Source organism: Phaethon aethereus, assembly GCF_964289735.1.
Source record: "Phaethon aethereus genome assembly, chromosome: 3".
In the NCBI taxonomy this organism is placed as follows: Eukaryota; Metazoa; Chordata; class Aves; order Phaethontiformes; family Phaethontidae; genus Phaethon; species Phaethon aethereus.
In genome coordinates this window covers 949591-967617 of record NC_138576.1, presented here as the reverse complement: position 1 = coordinate 967617, position 18027 = coordinate 949591, and the positions used below count along the sequence as shown (strand labels likewise).

The window sequence follows — 18027 nt, the reverse complement described above, 5'->3', positions numbered from 1 at the left end:
TGCCAGAGTCCCGCACCCCGATGGCCACACAGCAGGCCTGCTGGCACTCATCACAAGCCAGAGGAGAAGTGACAGTCCCACTGCCCCAAGCACCCACTCCATGGGACTGACCGACCAAAGACACCTTGGTGTGGTCTTGCTCAAGCAACCCTGTAGAGTCCTGCCCCACAAGATCATAGAATCACAATCATTTAGGTTGGAAGAGACCTTTAAGATCATCAAGGCCAACTACTAACCCAGCACTGCCAAGCCCACCACTAAACCATATCCCTGAGCACCACATCTACTCATCTTTTAAAATCCCTCCAGGGATGGTGACCCCACCACCTCCCTGGGCAGCCTGTGCCAATGCTTGACAACCCTTTGGGTGAAGATATTCTTCCCGATACCCAATCTAAACCTCGCCTGGCACCACTTGAGGCCATTTCCTCTCATCCTATCGCTGGTTACTTGGGAGAAGAGACCAACCCCCACCTCACCACAACCCTCGTTCAAGCAGTTGTAGAGAGCGATGAGGGCTCCCCTCAGCCTCCTCTTCTCCAGACTGAACACCCCCAGTTCCCTCAGCCGCTCCTCATCAGACTTGTGCTCCAGACCCCTCCCCAGCTCCGTTGCCCTTCTCTGGACACGCTCTGGACACCTCAACGTCCTTCTTGTCGTGAGGGGCCCAACACTGAACACAGCATTTGAGGTGCAGTCTCACTAGTGCAGAGTCCAGGGGCACGATCCCTGCCCTGCTCCTGCTGGCCACACTATGGCTGATACAGGCCAGGGTGCTGTTGGCCTTCTTGGCCACCTGGGCACACTGCTGGCTCATGTTCAGCCGGCTGTCAACCAGCACCCCCAGGTCCTTTTCCACCAGGCAGCTCTCCAGCCACTCCTTCCCAAGCCTGTAGCGTTGTCTGGGGTTGTTGTGACCCAAGTGCCGGGTCCGGCACTTGGCCTCGTTGAACCTCATACAACTGATGTCAGCCCATCGATCCAGCCTGTCCAGATCCTTCTGCAGAGCCCTCCTACCCTCCAGCACATCAACACTCCCACCCAACTTGGTGTCATCTGCAAACTTACTGAAGGAGCACTTGATCCCCTCATCCAGGTCATTGATAAAGATGAGCAGAACCAGGGACCTTCTCAGCGCACCCAAAGGCACCATGCAGAAGAGCAGGGGGAAACTTCCCCACCAACCATGAGAGCTGGGGCCACTCCTGCAGCCCCACTGGTCTCCAGGCTCCTTAGCTCTCACACCCCAGCACCCCTTTTGCCAAAGGCTGCAGGAAGACAGCGATCCCCTTGGTGTGGTCCACAGAAGAGGACACTGTTCTCTGACAGACAGGATACTAATGGGGAGCTTCAAGGGACACAATTCCGCACTGACAGCTCTGAGCAACCTGGATACAACAAATGATTGACCCCAGAGGTCCTGCACAAGAGCTGGCATGCTTCAGTCAAGGATTAAGCTCATCGAGATGGCAGCTATCACTGTCTCACCCATCTCCAGTCACTTGGAAGAGACCTTCTCCTTCTGGAAAGACAGCAGATATTTATAAGCAAGTTCTTCAACCCCTCCCTTGTCCTGCAGGTACTCCAAAACACTATGTGTACCACCATGCCATCACACATCCATGTGTATCTCCGAATCCCACACATCCCACCACAGTTTCAGGCATGGAGGGTCATTTGGCACTAAAGAGAGACACAGAGGCATCAGCTTGCCAGTGTAGCCACGCAGGTGACCCGGGCTGGTTGGCAGGCACCACAGGACATGGGTGGAGGTGGGGACAGAGATTGGGGCCAGCAAAGGAGCAAAGTGATCTCAGCAGAACAGGCAACAGATTTCACTGTTTGGAGGTAGGACTTATGTCATTTTTCCTTATTCAGTTAGGGCAGAGCAGTTTGAAGCAGTTGCCTGCTGACCTGGCGAAGGCTCAGCAGCTTGCTCCTTGCCTGCGTCCAGCTCAGCAAACTGGAGTCCATGTTTCCAAAGGGGGAGGATTGGCAGGTGGACACCAGGAGGCCCTCAGGTACCCCACGCAGGACGGGTCTCAGAGGGCTCATCAGAAGGGCTGCTCTCTGTTAAGGAGCTGAGATGTCTGCAGAGGCAGCTGCTGCCCTTGGAAAATTGGGAAGAAGAGCTCTTACTCCTCATCCAGCTGCTTTTAGGTCGTTTGAGGTAATCGGGGTGTGTATGAGGTGGGGAAAATAAAAATAGAAATAAAAATCAAAGACCTAGACAAGCCATGAAACTGTTTCTAGTTAGAAAGTTAAAATTTTACATCATTTGGCTCTCAAGAGCACCGCAAACTCTTATCTGCTCTGCAGCTCACAGCCCCTTCCTAGCAAAGATTAGCTTGTCTAAAGTCCTCTTGTCCAGGTAAGGGGGGTAAGATAAGATTCCCAAGAAAAATCTTATACGCTACAAAACTCCTCAGCTTACATGCTCGGTGCCAAGCAGGGCAGCTCCAGGCACCCGCCCACCCTGGGCGATGAACCCCACCAGCTGGGACAACACCCACACAGCTCCCCAGCATCGGCGCCTGCCACCAGCCCACTAATCCCAGGGGCAAGGTTATGAGCAGAGTTATGGAGAGCAATCAAAGCCTCTACCCCTCCCGCACCACCATGGACATAACCTATGCACGCCTCGAGATACAGGGAGTTTGGTTCGTAAAAGGAAACCCATCAGCAGAGAGCAGCTCCAGGTCCCCACCCATCCCACAGCCTTGAACTAGCCACCATCTCTGCAGCCAGGGCTTGTTCCTCTCTCTGTGCTCCTTTCCTCGGCTGGAAAGCCTGGGAGCGGAGGGGACAGTCCGTCCATTTCAAAAGGTGGGAAGAAAGTGGTGGGAAAGGGCAAAGCAACACCCCATAAGACAGCGCGAGGAAGGGGCACCAGGTCTCGTCGGGCTCCGAGCACACAGGCTGAGAGCTTACAATATTTGTTCCCAAGTGAATCCCATCCTTGGCAAGCATTTCTGTACTGCCAACCAGCTCTTCCCTGCCCTCCCCGTGACAGATTGATCCATCTTGCTGGGGGTTAAGCCCAGCGCTTACGTCCCCACGCCAGCAAGCCTGTAGGAGCTGCAAAGCAAGCGGCCACAAAACCTCCAACTCGATGCCGTACAGAGGCGAGGTTTAAGCCTCGAGGAATTTCCATCCCAGCTTAATGCAATTTCAGAGGACAGAGTTCCAAACACTTTACAAGATAATAGGATTTGAAACACTGGTTAGGCGAGGAGGAGAGCTGGAGACTGATTAAATCTCATTAGCCCCAAAACAGCTGGGAACAAGACAACAGACCCAATGTTTGGAGCAAGGCAGGAGAAGCACTCTGGAGTTCTATGCTCGTGTTTGTAATGTACCTCAGGGAAGTTTTCCAAGGCCCACATCCCGGGAAGCTTTCCCCTCTCCCCCCACATTTGGGGACTGGGGATAACAGTCAATAAGCAGCTTTCCCCCATGGTCACACGGGTTCCCACCTTGCTTGCAGAACTCAAAGACCTGCAAGGACACATTTCTCAGGGGAGAGGGCAGCCGTTTTGCAAGGGTTTGCCGATACAACCACCCCAGCTTCAACTAGTCTCCTGGAGGGACACTTCTTTGCCTGCTGGGCAAGGCAGGTGGGTGCTCTGCCAGCTCAGAGGACACCAACAGACCAAAGGCACGAGCTGGGGCTGTCTCCGGTGCCAGGCTGCCTGTCACCCTACGGGATGGCATTCCCAGGCAGCCAGGGCAAGGCTGCCGGCCCAGGACAGCCACCTGCCAGAATACCAGTGACCTGCCAGGCACCTTCAGCTACAAAACTCAAAAACATCCACCATACAGCTGCAGGGAGGCTGGGTTTTCCATCATCTGGCTTCCTTCCTATGGACATTCCACCTTTTTACCTTCCTGCACTGGCAAGAAGGGGTTCCCAACCCACACGGCACGCAAGCTCTCCGCTCTGCCGAGGACAGCAAGCCACCAGCACCGTTGGGGATGCTGGCAGCGGGCAAAGGAGGAGCCACAGGCAACACAGGCACGGTCATCACCTCCTCCAGCTGTGGGGCCTCCACATGCTCAGAGCTGGAAGCAAAGCAAGCTGTGGAGATGCTTCACTTGCAGCTCACTCCTCTGGCCGCTCACCTTCCAGCCCACGCTGTGGGAGGAGAGCAGGTCACGCTGTGTTGGTGGCGGAGGCAGCAGCCTGTCCTTGAAGGAAGCCCTCAGCCAGACTCCCCGTTCCTGTGTCAGCCCTCCACAGGGCCAATGTTTGTGGAGACTGACATTCCCTGAGACATACAGGCTCAGGACATCTGTCTCGATCTGCCTGTTCACATACACTTGCGCCTCGGAGCAAAGCTGAGGAAGGGGCCCAACCGCCCCCGAGAGCACCAGGCTGAGGCGTGGGACTTGTACTCCCCCAAAGCTCATCTCGCACTCAGCTGCTGCGGTTGCTCTGATGAAACACTCTCGAGGCTCTACACACAGCAGTGTTTTAGCTCACCACGCACAGCTCCGGCTCTGTCATTCACCCACCTCATCCTCACTGCAAATTAGCGTCACCTTTTCCATTTTGGATCTCTATGCGTTGGTCTAGTGACTCACACATGTGGCTATTACCCTTCTCCAAGTCATTTTTCTACCACGACTAATGACTACCACCAGCTAGGACTCTTGATTTCTCCCTCATTTTCAGGGAGAGAAGGTCAAACAAAAAGCAGGAGTGCACAGAAGGAATTCCATACGCCCCGGAGCCTCCTTCTCAAAGCAGACAGGTATTTGTAATGGGCCCTGCTCTAAAATAGCACCGTGTATGCAGGCACTGCTGCTCCTTACGATTGCAGGAAGGAGCCAGCCCAGCCCAGCCAGTCCCCTCGGGATTCAGTTTTAAAGTCCTTAAGAAAAGAGCAAAGCCAACTTTGCAGCAACAATCTTATCACTCGCACCGTGCAGCAGCAGCCTCCCCCGTGCCCCCATCTGTGCCAGGACGGCCACGGGATGGCTCAGCCCCCCACTTGCTCCATCCGGCTACCCCAGACGGTGCCACAGGGCACCCCAACAGCTGGCAGATGCTCCCAGCTGCCACGGAGCCATCACAGGCGCAGCGGCAAGCTGACTGCATCGTTATGGGATTTAGAGACACAAATGGCTCATACAGCTTAAAAACAACATTAATCATGCAACCAGGACTTTTCTGGAAGATTCAATTATGTGTCCAAGGAGGAAAAAAAATACAGATTTATAGCCCAGATTCTACTAATAGCCTTCCTGTCCAGAAAAACAATGCCGCTTTTAAGTAATCCAGTTACCGGGAGCCAGTGGCCCACCAAACGCTGTCGCACGGGTGCCCTGAACGCACTGGTGCCAGACACCCGCATGGATCCAGGGTGGGCTGGGGGCACAGGCACCCGTGCTGGGGACAGCAAGCAAAGATGGATTTGCACGCCCCATTTTGCCCGCAGGCACTCTGGCAAGGTCCACGGCAGCCTGCGCTGCCTGCCATGAGCCCGTGTAGCACTGCTTGCAACAGGAGCAGAGCGGAGGGAGCCTCGGCAGAGCAGCTCCAGGAAGTCCGTAAGGCTGTTTCCTACAAATCTCCTTAAGTACGAAGAGGGCACAAGGCTCTCCCATCAGGCTCGAGATAAGCCAGGAGGCAGCAAACTCTACAATCCCTGGCAAACGTAATTGAGCAGAGCCGTGCCAGTGCAAACGAGTCACGTTTGCACTATGCCCACACTCTGCTGATGCATGAGAAGTCACATCGTGCTTTAATGGTACTTATTAACTCGAGTCTTGTTTATCTTTTCTAAGGTCATTTCTCAGCTGGCATAACAATGGAGCACGATGGCAGCAGTAAACCTGCAACCACGCCATGAGCCACCGGGCTTGGCTCCCACCACGAGCAGCAGCAGCAGCTGAGCAGGCAGAGAACAGCACAACGGATGTCCCGTCCGCCGGCCCCACGGCAGGGAGGGACTGCCCGAGCAGCCAGTGGCCCAAGCTTCAATGCCACCACCGCGCCCCTCCTCCTGCCTGGTTTTCACCGTGCAGGTTTTAGACATCTATCAATCAAAGACACTTCAAAACACAGCATGCAGGGAGCCTGGAAAGGTCAGAGCCCCTCTCCTCCACGAGGAACTACTGCATTGAGTAGAAGCCTCCTTCCTGCTCCCCAAGACCCACAGAGTGTGGAAATTCATTGGGAAAACCAGATTTCTGCCCTGCTGGACACCCAGGTCTCACATTCAGACCCACAGTTCTCGCTGGCACCAGCCTGGGGATTGTCCCTGCATTCTGCAAACATGGATGTGGGACCACACCTCCAGCAAAGCCGATGGTGACGAGCAATGGGGAGAAGCTTGCTCCTCCCCACAGCTCAGGGGCAGGAGAAGTGTTTAGGACCACAGGCGTGGTGGCTGGGGAGCGGGCAGCAACGGTCCTGTTCTGGCAGGAGGAACTGGCCGCAGGGAGAGCAATGCTCATCGAGACAACAGCTCTATCTCAGAGCAGAGGTACCACAGAGGGATAAAACAAGTGCGCCTGGATGCAAAGCATCAGCCCGGGCAGAGCTGACACACAGCACATCTCCACCGAGCCTAACCCAGGCCTGGCCCCTCCACAGGCCAGACTCGCTCTCCAGCACAGCGGCTGATGAAGGGACCTGCCTGCGGTCACTGCAGCAGCTCACCCTACAAAGACCCACCTGGTAGGGAGCCCACACTCGAGTCAATCCTCGGCTATCTGAGCTCCAGCCAGCTCATCCAGGGGGCCGGCAGCTCTGTGCCAGCACTGTGGGACAGAGCAGACAGACAGTCCCACCACCCTACCGCCAAGTCCCATGCCACCCCATCATCGTGCTGGGTGGGGGGAATCATTTCCCTGCAGATATGTAACATGGAGCAACACTTGACGTTGACGGCAGGCTTCAGCCAAGCAGCCTGCCAATGTCCACTGCATCAAAGAGCACTCTCTGTTTGGGAGCATTAAATATCCATGAATATGGGTCACCAACGCTTCCGCTACAGTTCGAGGTGATCAGCCGCAGAAAGGATGCACAGATGGTGAGCGCAGGAGTGGGAAAGATGAACCCTCAGCGGCCTGAGGCTGGGATGCAGTTCGAGGAGGATCAGCCAGCAGCAAGCCTCTGGAGTGGGAATCCAGGGATGAGAGCAGCGACTCTGGGGAGGAAAAATGGGGGGAGGAAGAAAAAGCAGAAGCAAAACCACACAAACAGGAAACCTGTTACAGTAACACTGCAACAGCTGAAACTTTCCTACTGCTGCCAGAGCTGTTTAGGACTTTGACAAGAGGGCTGAAGTATCCGAGAGGAGGATCAGACTAGTTTTGCAAGCCTGCTTCTGGTGCCCAAGGAGAACAGAAGGGACCAGGGTGAGCATGGCAGCACAACTGGGGCAAGGGGGTAGGGGAGAAGGCAGCATCCTCCCACTACCCCCAGGCACACTTCCACATCCACCCTGTGCTCTCCCCAGGGCATTCAGTCCCAGCAGACTATCCCAAAACCCCTTCAGTGCTGGATCAGCGAGGTGAATTGGCCTGTCTAGGTGCCTGTGAGCCACCGGGGAGCTGCAGACACTCACAGGACCGCAGCCCCAGTCTCCTCTCCAGAGGACTACAAGGCCATGGCAGAACTGGGCTGAATCCAGGAAAGAGCCACCAACCAGGAGAACACATGAGTCAGTGCAAAAAAAGATAATTCATTACAATCCCTAGAAAAAGAAATCAAGTGGAACTTTTTAGTATACCTATCAAAGGAAAACGCAAGCCCACACACATCAGGAGATGATTACAGATGAAGCAAGGCACTGCGAGGAAGGAGGGGGAAGAGCACCTTCAAGTTTCAACAGAGCCGATATTGAAAGGCACAAAGAAAATGTTTTTTTTTTCTAAAGCACATAACCCTCTGCCTCTCTCCATCCCTTGTCCTGCCTCTCTGCACAGACGAAATTCACAATTAACAGAACAAAAGCTGCGTTACTTTGTGACATCCTGCTCTGTGCAAGACTCGGAGCACGGCAAGTCAGGTCAATTATACAAGCCCTAATAACACGGCCATTTCCTGAGCCAGCTATGGGAAGTGATACTTTAATTTCCACAATGCACTCCAGTTCTCTTCCAAACAGTCCCAACAGCCCCGACAGCCAAATACTTGCTGCTAATTAGCACAGAGTGACTTTTATGACGGAGTTCATTGTAGCCAAGATTCAACACGCACCAATAAACATTGCAGTAAACTTTCAGTGCAATTTAAAGAGACCCAAGATGGACTGATGAGCAGCCTACGCTATTTTTAAGTGACTGCTTTGCACACCTTGCAAGACTGGGCGAGCACTCAAGGCAGAGCTGCGACCTGGCTCTCCTCTGCATGCCACCCGCCAGCCTTGCCTCTCCGACAGAGCTCGGGAGGCTCCTCCAGCACGTGGATGGGGGTCAAACAGCCAAATACACCAGCACGCTTATCGGTGTTGCCCACTCCAACTACCTCTTCCTTTCCACATGCCTGTGGTCATTAATTTTGGGACAGGCTCTGTGTTGGCACTGACAACAGGGATGGGGGAGCCCAGCAGTGCTGGAGCGCTTGGTCGGCTCCCTGCTCCCTGTAGAGGGTGCGGGAGATGCATACATCCATCACAACAGACTCCAAGCAGGACAGCAAAAGAGGAGGGTGTGTGCAAAGATCCATCAGATATCCAAAGCAAAAATGCAGAGTAAATGACAGACTTTTTTCTTTTTAAAGGGAACCTGAAGAGCAAAAGGCTGCTGAGGAGCAGCTCTGCTTCCTGCTCTTCCACTGCACTCACAGCCATGAGAAAGGCACCTGGTTTCAGCAGATGTCCCCAGCCACCATCTTCTGTTTCAGGTGGGGCAAAGGATGCAGAGGGATGTGGGAAGCGGTCAGCTGGGCAGAGCAGGAGCTGCATCCTTCTCCTGCACAGCAAGAGAAGAGCTGGGAGGGCTCCCAATGAGGGACAAGACAAGGACTCCACTATCCGCATCCATCGCACACACGAGCTGCCCAATTCACACCTTCAAGGGTAGGGATTGCAGTAAAACACCCCCACGAACGGCAGTGCGGAGCCAAAGAAGGGGCAGAGAGGTGCTTTGCAGCAGCACAAGCATCACCCCATGAGCACCAACCAAACCACCCAGAGAAGGGCAACCCTGGCCCAACAGTCATGCTGATGCACCAGCTGTTTGGCAGCCACCGAGCTGTGTCCCCCTCAGCAAGTCATCTTCTCATACAAAAGCCCACAGAGGTTTGAAGTTCCTCCTAGGAAACCCTGCAGGACCTACTGTGGCCTGAAGTAGCAGTAGGGCCCAGACCACAAAGTGCTTCATCACTACCATTGTGTGGCTAAAAACAGAGGGTCTGGGAAACCCTCACCAAAATATGGTTCCATATCTTCAGTGCCCCATAGAGCAAAGGCCACTGCTCAGAAACCAGACCTTCGGCAGCATCTTGAACAATCCTGAAATTGCTGAAGTAATGTAAACACACAGAGGCTAAGTCCCGGGAGTGGAACTAGCTCATCACTCACCAAAACCTTACAACACACATCAGAAGTGTCTCTAGAACGCAAGATAAATCCCTGACTGTCATCTCATTGCTTAGCACAGAGCAAAAGCTCAGCCAAGGCTCATGAGCCAGGTTGTTTCCACTTAACCTATAAGCACAGCTATGGTCTCCTCCAACCTCGGCAGCTGGGCAGTTTTCAGACCATGAGAGCTGCAAGGGACACCCTGAGCTGGGCAGAGGTTCAAAACCCTGAATTCAACTGCAGCACAGGAGAAGAAAGAAGAAAAACACCTCTAACTTTTACAGCTGCTCATGTCAAAAGTCAGGGAGTCTAGGAGGACTTCCTTACAGCATCCCCTGCAACACAGCGCAGCCAAGCAGCACCTTGGGAAGCTGTGCACTGCTTAAAGGCAGAAACATACAGTCTCAGAGCAATTAAAAGAGCCCTTGGGGAAGGAGTTAAGTGATTCAAGAACAGGGCTCAAAGGCTTCCTCTCCTCCACACCCTCCCAGCTAAGGGCCCTGCAGGAGAAGGCAAGCTATTTTGGCCTGAGGAAGACTGGCCTTTTAATCACCGTTGCCTCAAGCCTCACAACCACATCCCTAGCATCAAAAAGCCTTCCTTTCTACTGCTCTTGATACCACTTTTGTTGTTGTTCCACTGGTCTGAACTGCCACTGGCACATGTTGGTGTCTCTGCTCAGCAGAGCAAACCCTGCAGAGATCTCTTTAGGGCTCGTATTTCCAGAGCAGCCTATAAAAGCCTGCCAGGGACAGCTTCTGGCCATCTGCTTCCCACAGCGCAGCATCTGTAGCCCTGCTCTCCATGGCACTTGAAGTCTGAAGGCAAGAGGATTTCTTGAAGCCACTTGAGGGGAAGAGCACCCTCTTCTTTAGGGCAGAGAGGAGACTGCGTGAGACCGGCTTAAGGGACCTATAGAAATGAACAGGCAAAGAGCAATACACACATGACTCGTGGATCTGCAGTGTCTGGCAGGTCTGCGGCTGGTGCTCAGGCTGGTGACAGCCCAGGAGATCAGGGGTTCCCACCTGGAAGAAGGGCGCAGAAAAGGGAGAAGAGCATCCAGGAGGAGACTACTTTCCACAATAAGAAGATATCCTTTAAGCTAGATGCCTAGCCCTTTGGTGCATTCAGTGCACCAGGTCTCCCAAGCTAAGGTCTTATCTGACACTGCAGGACAACTGTGCTTGACATACTGCAAACCCAGTCCGCTGTGGTGACCCTGACTGAGAAACTGCTATACATGGAGGAGTCAGTGACACACGCTGCAGTCAGCCTGAGTGTGCCCAGGCCCGTTCTGTGCTGCACAGATCCCTCGGCCACAAGGTAAACTCAGCCAGCTTGTTGCAGCGGAGGAGCCAGCAGGCAGCTGCCCCTCAGTGTCAGTGACTGCCCACCTGCATGTCCTTACCTTCATCAGCAAGCAGCGCTCATGTGAACATTCTTTCTACCTGACACTGGAAATGAGGAATAGCATTGTCTTCCTGTAAGAAAATCCTATAATAGTTCAAATGATCGAAAAGGGGGAAATAACTTCTATGGACAGGGTCTGCCCAGCACGCTGCGCATGGATCGGAGGCCCATTTGATGCTACACCACCTGGAATTCCCACCATCTAAAGGGATGTAAGATTATCTATACTATTCTCTATTTACAGTGTTAGCTCTAATCATAGCATTTTGAATGGCACCTTACAGACTCTCAGTACCTTTCTTACTGGGATAACAGACCAGCACGTCCTGGTGCAAAATCTCTGCTATGTTCGAACCCAGCACAGGGCTTGCATGCAGCTACGCTCAGCACAAGATGCTTTTGCCATCCTCAGGAACAAGCAGTTGGGGAAGAGCCCTCCTTTCCCAAGGCAACAAATGTCACTCCTGGCCACTGCAGTGGTCCTGCAGGGGCTGCTCCGGGCAGCTCTCTGTTGGATACCTCAGTAGGAAAGAAATGCTGGGACCTGCTGTGCAGGGAGAACGGGATCAGCTCACAGCAAATCGCTGGCCAAACCTACAGCGAACTGCAGGTAACTGCAGAGAGAAGCTGGGATGAGCCATGAGTCAGGACACTTTTACTAGCGCTTGAGCACTGCTGGCTGTTCCCAAGCCTCAGCACAGCAGGCACATGGCATCAGACACCGAGAGGATTTCATTTTACTGCCCACGCAGGTCACAAGACAAAGAACCTCTTCACAAGATCCACCAGTGAGCGGGCTGCCGCCAGCCTCCCCCATGCTGCTGCTGGTTGTGTACTCCCCATGGGCTGCCATCACCAGCTCCTGCTCAGAAGTGAGGACACAGAAATGGAAGGATTTTAGGGTGTGGCAGTTTTGCTAAAAAAAAAAAAAAAAAAAAGTCCACTTTCCTCTTACTGAACTCACACTTGCTCCCAAAGCCTCTGGGGTGAGACACCAGCCTGTCCCACCTTTGGACCCAGACACGACATGTGTCATTGCCTTCCTCTTGTGGGACAGCTCAGTCCCTCCCATGCCACACGTAGGGTTGGCACTCCCACATCCTCCTTCACCGGCATTTCCCCCAAACCATTACTCCTGAGGATAAGACAAACCCTTAAGAAAAGCCCGAGGTCATCACAACAGAGTACCTGCACTTCCACTCAGCTCACAAGGAGAAGAAAACACACAAGCAGAGCCCACTTACACACATGGCCAGAGCCTCACACACAACACTGGTCGCTCGAGTATTTTCCCTGCTCCTACGTGAGCTGGATGAAAGAGCCATATAGCGACCACACATCTGGCTGTAAGACATGCCCAGGAATAGTCATCAGCAACTCCATCACACCCGAAAGCACCAGTACAGTGCAGGACCCCACAGGGCAGAGCTGAATAAAGCAGAATCACAAGCAGCTCAGACAACGCCAGGCAAGGAAAAGCTGCAGAAAACACAGGGCACGTGACCGGAATACAAAAAGACAGTGACAAACCATCGAAGCTGTCTGTAACTAAGAGGACACGTGAAGCTGCAGCGCTCTGCCCTCACTCGCAGTCAGCCTCATTTTCCGCAGCTGCTCTTGGTGCCGTGGCAACTGCGAGCGCAGCCTCCCCAACCCACTGAAACGAGCCACGAGAGTCATGATGCCGCAGAAAGCAGCGTGCAGCTCATGAAGATGCACAAGCAGAGTTAATACGAGTAGTAACAGCATACGAGTATGCAGCACACGAAGCTATCCTTCCCCCGCCGCGCTGGCGAGGCTCCAGCTCGCATGCTGCATCCAGTTCTGGGCACTGCACTCGGGAAAGGCAGAGACAACTTGCACAAGGGAGAGTTGTTTGGGTTGCTCTGTGAAAACAGGACTCGGAGGCAGTCTGGAGGGAAGAAAGGGGTAGGTCTTTCTCCTAGAGAAAGCAAAGTAGGAGCAGACACCTCTGTGAATGTTCCAGATGGTCCCATTTTCCCCCCTCCCCTTAATTTTATAGAAAATGGTTGCCCAGAAGCCTGCCAGAAAGCGATCTGTAGACAGGTTTTTAAGAAGCAGATCATGACCTCTGGCATCCAGCTACAAGGTTTACACTCTGAAACAGCAGTGCCTGGCTGCATCTTTCTTGGCAGAGGAGATTCAATACTTATGAGTAACACAGCATCTGGTTTTGGCCCAGGACATTCAATACTTCACAACAGCAGAGTGTCTGGATTGCTTTTCTTTGGAAGGTCAACACATGCATCCTGCTCTACAGCCTCAAAACAAGAGCTTTATTTTTGATATCAAGACCTCCGCCCTGCCAGAAGCATAGATCATCTGCACTAGGCTGACAAGCCGGAGGAAGCGCTGGAGCCAACACACTTAGGATTTGTCTGGCACTCTGACCACTGCATACAGCATCTCCTCGGGGGAAGCCTCAGCACGCTGCTGCCAGGCAGTGCTGTAATGCTTTAGTTACAAAGAATGTATTTGTTCCGGCAGAGAAACCCTTCCCATTTCAGGTTAGCTTAACTTAAATCATCTCCAAAGGTACATATGCTACTCAAGTCCCACAGTCTTCTACTGAAGGAGTGTTAGAGGTACAATTAAAAACTCCCCGATAACGCTGCACTTTTTGCTGTGCTGCTTCCCTGGGCAGAGGAGCTCTTCAGTGTCCCTTCAAGAGCAGATAAAGGACGGTTCCCTCTATACCCCTACCACCCGTGGCACCAAGCCAGCCTGTGACAGAAGGCGCATACACCTACCTCTCCCCCAGCCAGGAGAAATGTGCATGCTGCGAAGCTAAAACCATCTGGGCTCCTGACTTGCCACTTCCCATATGCGCTCCTGGCAGCAACGGGAGGAGTGAACCAGCCAGGGCTGGAGAAATCTGTGGATCATCTTGCATGAAGCTCTTCTGCTCCTGCTGTATTGGCTCCAGGGACACTAGCTCCTCTCCAAGAGCAGGGACATGTTGCTTTCCTTGGACACATCTTGGCTCTTCCACACCCCCCCAAATCTGCTTGCTCTTCTCCAAATCTATCGCATCCGGGCTGGAGAGCTTCTGCTGGGCACAGCTTAAAGGCTGAGGCAGAGTCAAAGGCGGTAGAGCCGTTTGCAGTAGGAACCGGTGGAGAGTCCCTGCTGAGGGTTTGGTTCTGACCATGCATCACCTTTTTGGATGGCCCGACCTAAGACCAATTGCTTGTCCTAGCTGCTTTCCAGCTACACTGGCTTCGGGTACATATTCAAGTTACACAACATGAGCCACCTTCTCAGATGTCCTGCTGTGCTGCTGCACAGCTACTCTTACCTCTTCCACTAAGGTTAAACGCAGGCCCACTTTGGGGATGAGGCAGAGAAAGCAGCTCAGCAACAGCTAAATTATTCTTTGGTTATTTTGCATTGCCACCCATACACATCTCACACCGCTGCTTCCTTGCTCTGTCCGTTTGGGACGACAGTTTACGCTGTTGCAGAAGTTTTCTGCGCACGAAGAGCTAGTTTTACCCAGAAAGTCAGCCAGCTTTTCATCAACAGAGCGGTGACGGATCTAGAGTTGCACCTTCAAGGCAGAGAAAGGGGAGAGCAGGACAAGCCTCAACGCCTAAAGCAAGGCTGGAATACGTGACCCAGTATCAGAGATTCGTGCCTGGATCAGCCACTTTCTCAAGGCTAAAATAGAAAAGGAAAAAACAGCTCCCCATGCAAAAAAGACATGCGGGAAGAGAGCACTGCAGAGAGACCGACTGGGGCTTCATGACCTGCTACGGCAGCCTGGCATGTCAGCACTGATTGCTCTTCTCAATACAGGTTATTGCCATCTCCAGCAAAGCACTTTCACCCGCAGGTACTCACACTGCCGGCACTGCACAGCCCTGCCAAGCACCCAAAACCGAGGCATCAGTGTAGAGCAGAAATGATGCTCTTTGAGCATGAACCCACCCACTCTTATCAAAGTCCCTATTGACTGAGTAAAACCACAATCTCTGGAGCAAAGCTACTCCTGCCAGTAAGACCGCACTCCTGCCCTCAGGGCATACACAGCTTTATTGGCTTCTGACTGTTGATTCAGCTGTGCCAGGCTGAGACCTCCATCAGAGACCTGCTTACACATTTCAGCCCTTTGCCATCTGAAACCAAGGCCAGTAAGCACAACGCCAGCGTGCAACTGGTGACAGTAAGCAACTGATGCTGCCCATGCCGTGCTTTACAACCTAGATGGGACTTTCCAACTCACCGTGGTCTGCATTCCAGGTCCTATTCATAGATTTAACTGCAACAGCACTTCTGTCAGAGGCGTCTCCAGAAAGATTGTGACCTGGGAGCAGGTCTTTGGTGCCTGCTACACAAACGAGAAGGTTGCTGCTGTTGCCTGGACTCTCCCAAGTTCAACGGCCAGCACCACCAGTAAAGGCTGGAGATCCCCCTCCTCACCGCACAGGTACTGGGAGGGAAGGCAGCAACACCACAAATCCCTCCAGGCACTACTGGAAACAGCACTCTTACAGTCTCCCTCTTCAAGCAAAAGCATTGTCTTTGCAGGAGCAAAATCAGTCACCTTGGGAGGTCTGGCTCAAAGCTGACTGCATTTTGCTTACCTTTTTCCAGCGCCCACACAAAACCGCTATCTTTCACTGCCTTTCTAAATGCTTAAAGTTTACTGACGAATCCCCGTACAATCCATCTGTCACAGGGAGCCTCATGCAACCTGTCACATTGGCCAATCTCACTCTACCAAGTCCATTTACCTCCACCTCATCAGCTCCAAGTGTGCAAAAAAGCATGAGCAAGCTCTGACCACTCCTGCCCCCACAGACTGCTCCAGGAGATCAGTCCCACACAGCCAACCTCACCCAGCCATACAAGTCAGCATGTCACCTGCTTTGCTCCTTGAACGCATCACAGAATCATAGAATACAAGGTTGGGAGGGACCTCAAGGATCACCTGGTCCAACCTTTCTCAGCAAAAGCACAGTCTAGACAAGATGGCCCAGCACCCTGGCCAGCCGAGTCTTAGAAGTGTCCAATGTTGAGGAACCCACCACCTCCCTGGGGAGATTATTCCAATGGCTGATTGTTCTCACTGTGAAAAATTTTCCTCTTGTGTTCAGTCAGAATGTCCCCAGGATTAACTTGTACCCATTACCCCATCTCTTTTCCATGGGACTCCTTGGAAAAAGGGAGTCTCCATCTTCTTTGTAGCCACCCTTCAAATACTGGGACATGGTGAGAAGGTCTCCCCTAAGCCTTCTTTTCTCAAGGATTCAAGGATGGACACATCCAGCTTTCTCACCCTTCCCTCATACGGCAGGCTTCACAGCCCTTTGACCATGTCTGTGGCCCTTCTCCAGACCCTCTCCAGCCTGTCCACATCTTTTTTGTACAGCGAGGACTAAAACAGACTTGTCCTAAGCATCCTGCACACTTAAATGACACCCCATGAACCACCCTGGAAGGACTGCAATGTGGCCCAATGTGATGGATCTTTGAACAAGAGCAAAGCACAAGAGAAGGTGAGGTGAACACTTTTAGCTACACTGCTGGTGTGGCAGAAGAAAAAAATATGGCAATCATCCCTGCCACCCATATAAAAACACAACCCAGTGTTCCCCTGTGCTAAGGATGCCACATGCTTTGGCCCAAAATCATACCCTAGGTATTTAAACTGCAAGAGCAGAGCCTGTTTGTGCTTACAGCAGCTTCCTTCAAAGGTTTCCAGTTCTTTGAACAAAACACAGACTGCCACGCTTGCACGAGGAGATGGGGATGATGTCTGGCACGTTTCTGTGGATCTGACCGTGCAGGGAGCAGCCACAGGGCAGGAGCAATGTGGTCCTGAGCTAAATATGGGGGGAGTCCCTAGGCTGGCCGTGCTCACACCACGATGCAGACCTGCACACACCCAGAGCTCCCTCCTCCACAGCCCTGTCACAGCAGGGGCAGCCACAGCACAACCCGGCAAGGCGCCGTCCTCACTTGCATGTGGTGACATGCCACAGTCACCTCTCTTGACCACATCACTGCCAGTGCAGGAAGAGGTGGAGGGGGACAGACAAGCTGCCACACCACCACTCCCAATGACACCCACCCAGCACCCAGTAACACCCCCCCCTCCCAGGGACAGCCGGGGGCAAGGGGCATACACATCAAATGTGATCACACCCCACTCAGTAACGTTGTACCATGCTGTAGTGTAGGACGTGAAAGTGTGTTGGAGCACAGCTGGGGGAGCACAGCTGGTGTGCGATCACACTGCCACCGCCCCACGCTCTGCTGTCCCCATGCCGGACCCCACAGCACAGCACACAGCCTGTCCTCCCCCAGAGGGGGGCGAACAGCCCCGGGGGTGCCCACCTTAGCGTGTGGACACACTCGCGCCACTTTGTACCCCGCACCATCACACGCGGCGTCCTCGTCCCCACTGCAAAAGAGGCCGGGGGTGCCCAGTTTGCAGGCGGACACCCCTTGGCTCGCTGTGGGGCACACGATGGTCCCCCCTGTCCGCTCCTGCTAGGAGGGGGACCCACATCTCCCACACAGTCACAGCTTCACTGCACCCAGCACCCTCACCAGTGAAAAGGCGGGAGGGGGCGGGCGGGGAGGAGAAAGAAAAACCATTTTATTGCACCGCATTGCACTGGCCCCCGCCGCACGGCCCACGGCACGGCCCACCCGGGGAACTGCGCGGGGGTGAGGGACCCTGCACGGAGTCAAGCACCCACGCGCTGCCCAGGACCGCACCCGGGAGGGGATCCTGGGGGGGAACACACACTTCACGCCCCCACCCTTCCACTGAGCGGCACCCCGCCTCCACGGCACCGGGCCCCACTGCGGTTGGCCCCCGTCCCACGGAACCAGGCCCCAACGGTCCCCCCTCCACGCGGCCAGGACCTAGAGCAGCCCCCGCCACCCCCCTACGGCACAGAGCTCTACTGCAGCCTCCCCCACAAAAAAAAACACGGGCCCCACAGCACCTCCTGCTCCCCACGGCACCGAGTCCCACCCCAGCCCCGGCACCGGGCCCCACTGCAGCCCCCCTCCCCATGTATCTCCCTTCCAAACGGCGTCC

At 53.8% G+C, this 18027-nt stretch overlaps 1 protein-coding gene across 1 annotated transcript in view; it reads right to left on the bottom strand.

Moving 5' to 3' along the window:
• The window catches only part of SELENOI (selenoprotein I), a gene marked incomplete at both ends in the record, with an annotated part of 30331 nt that overhangs the window by 12111 nt on the left and 193 nt on the right, over positions 1 to 18027 (bottom strand). The window lies entirely within an intron of this gene.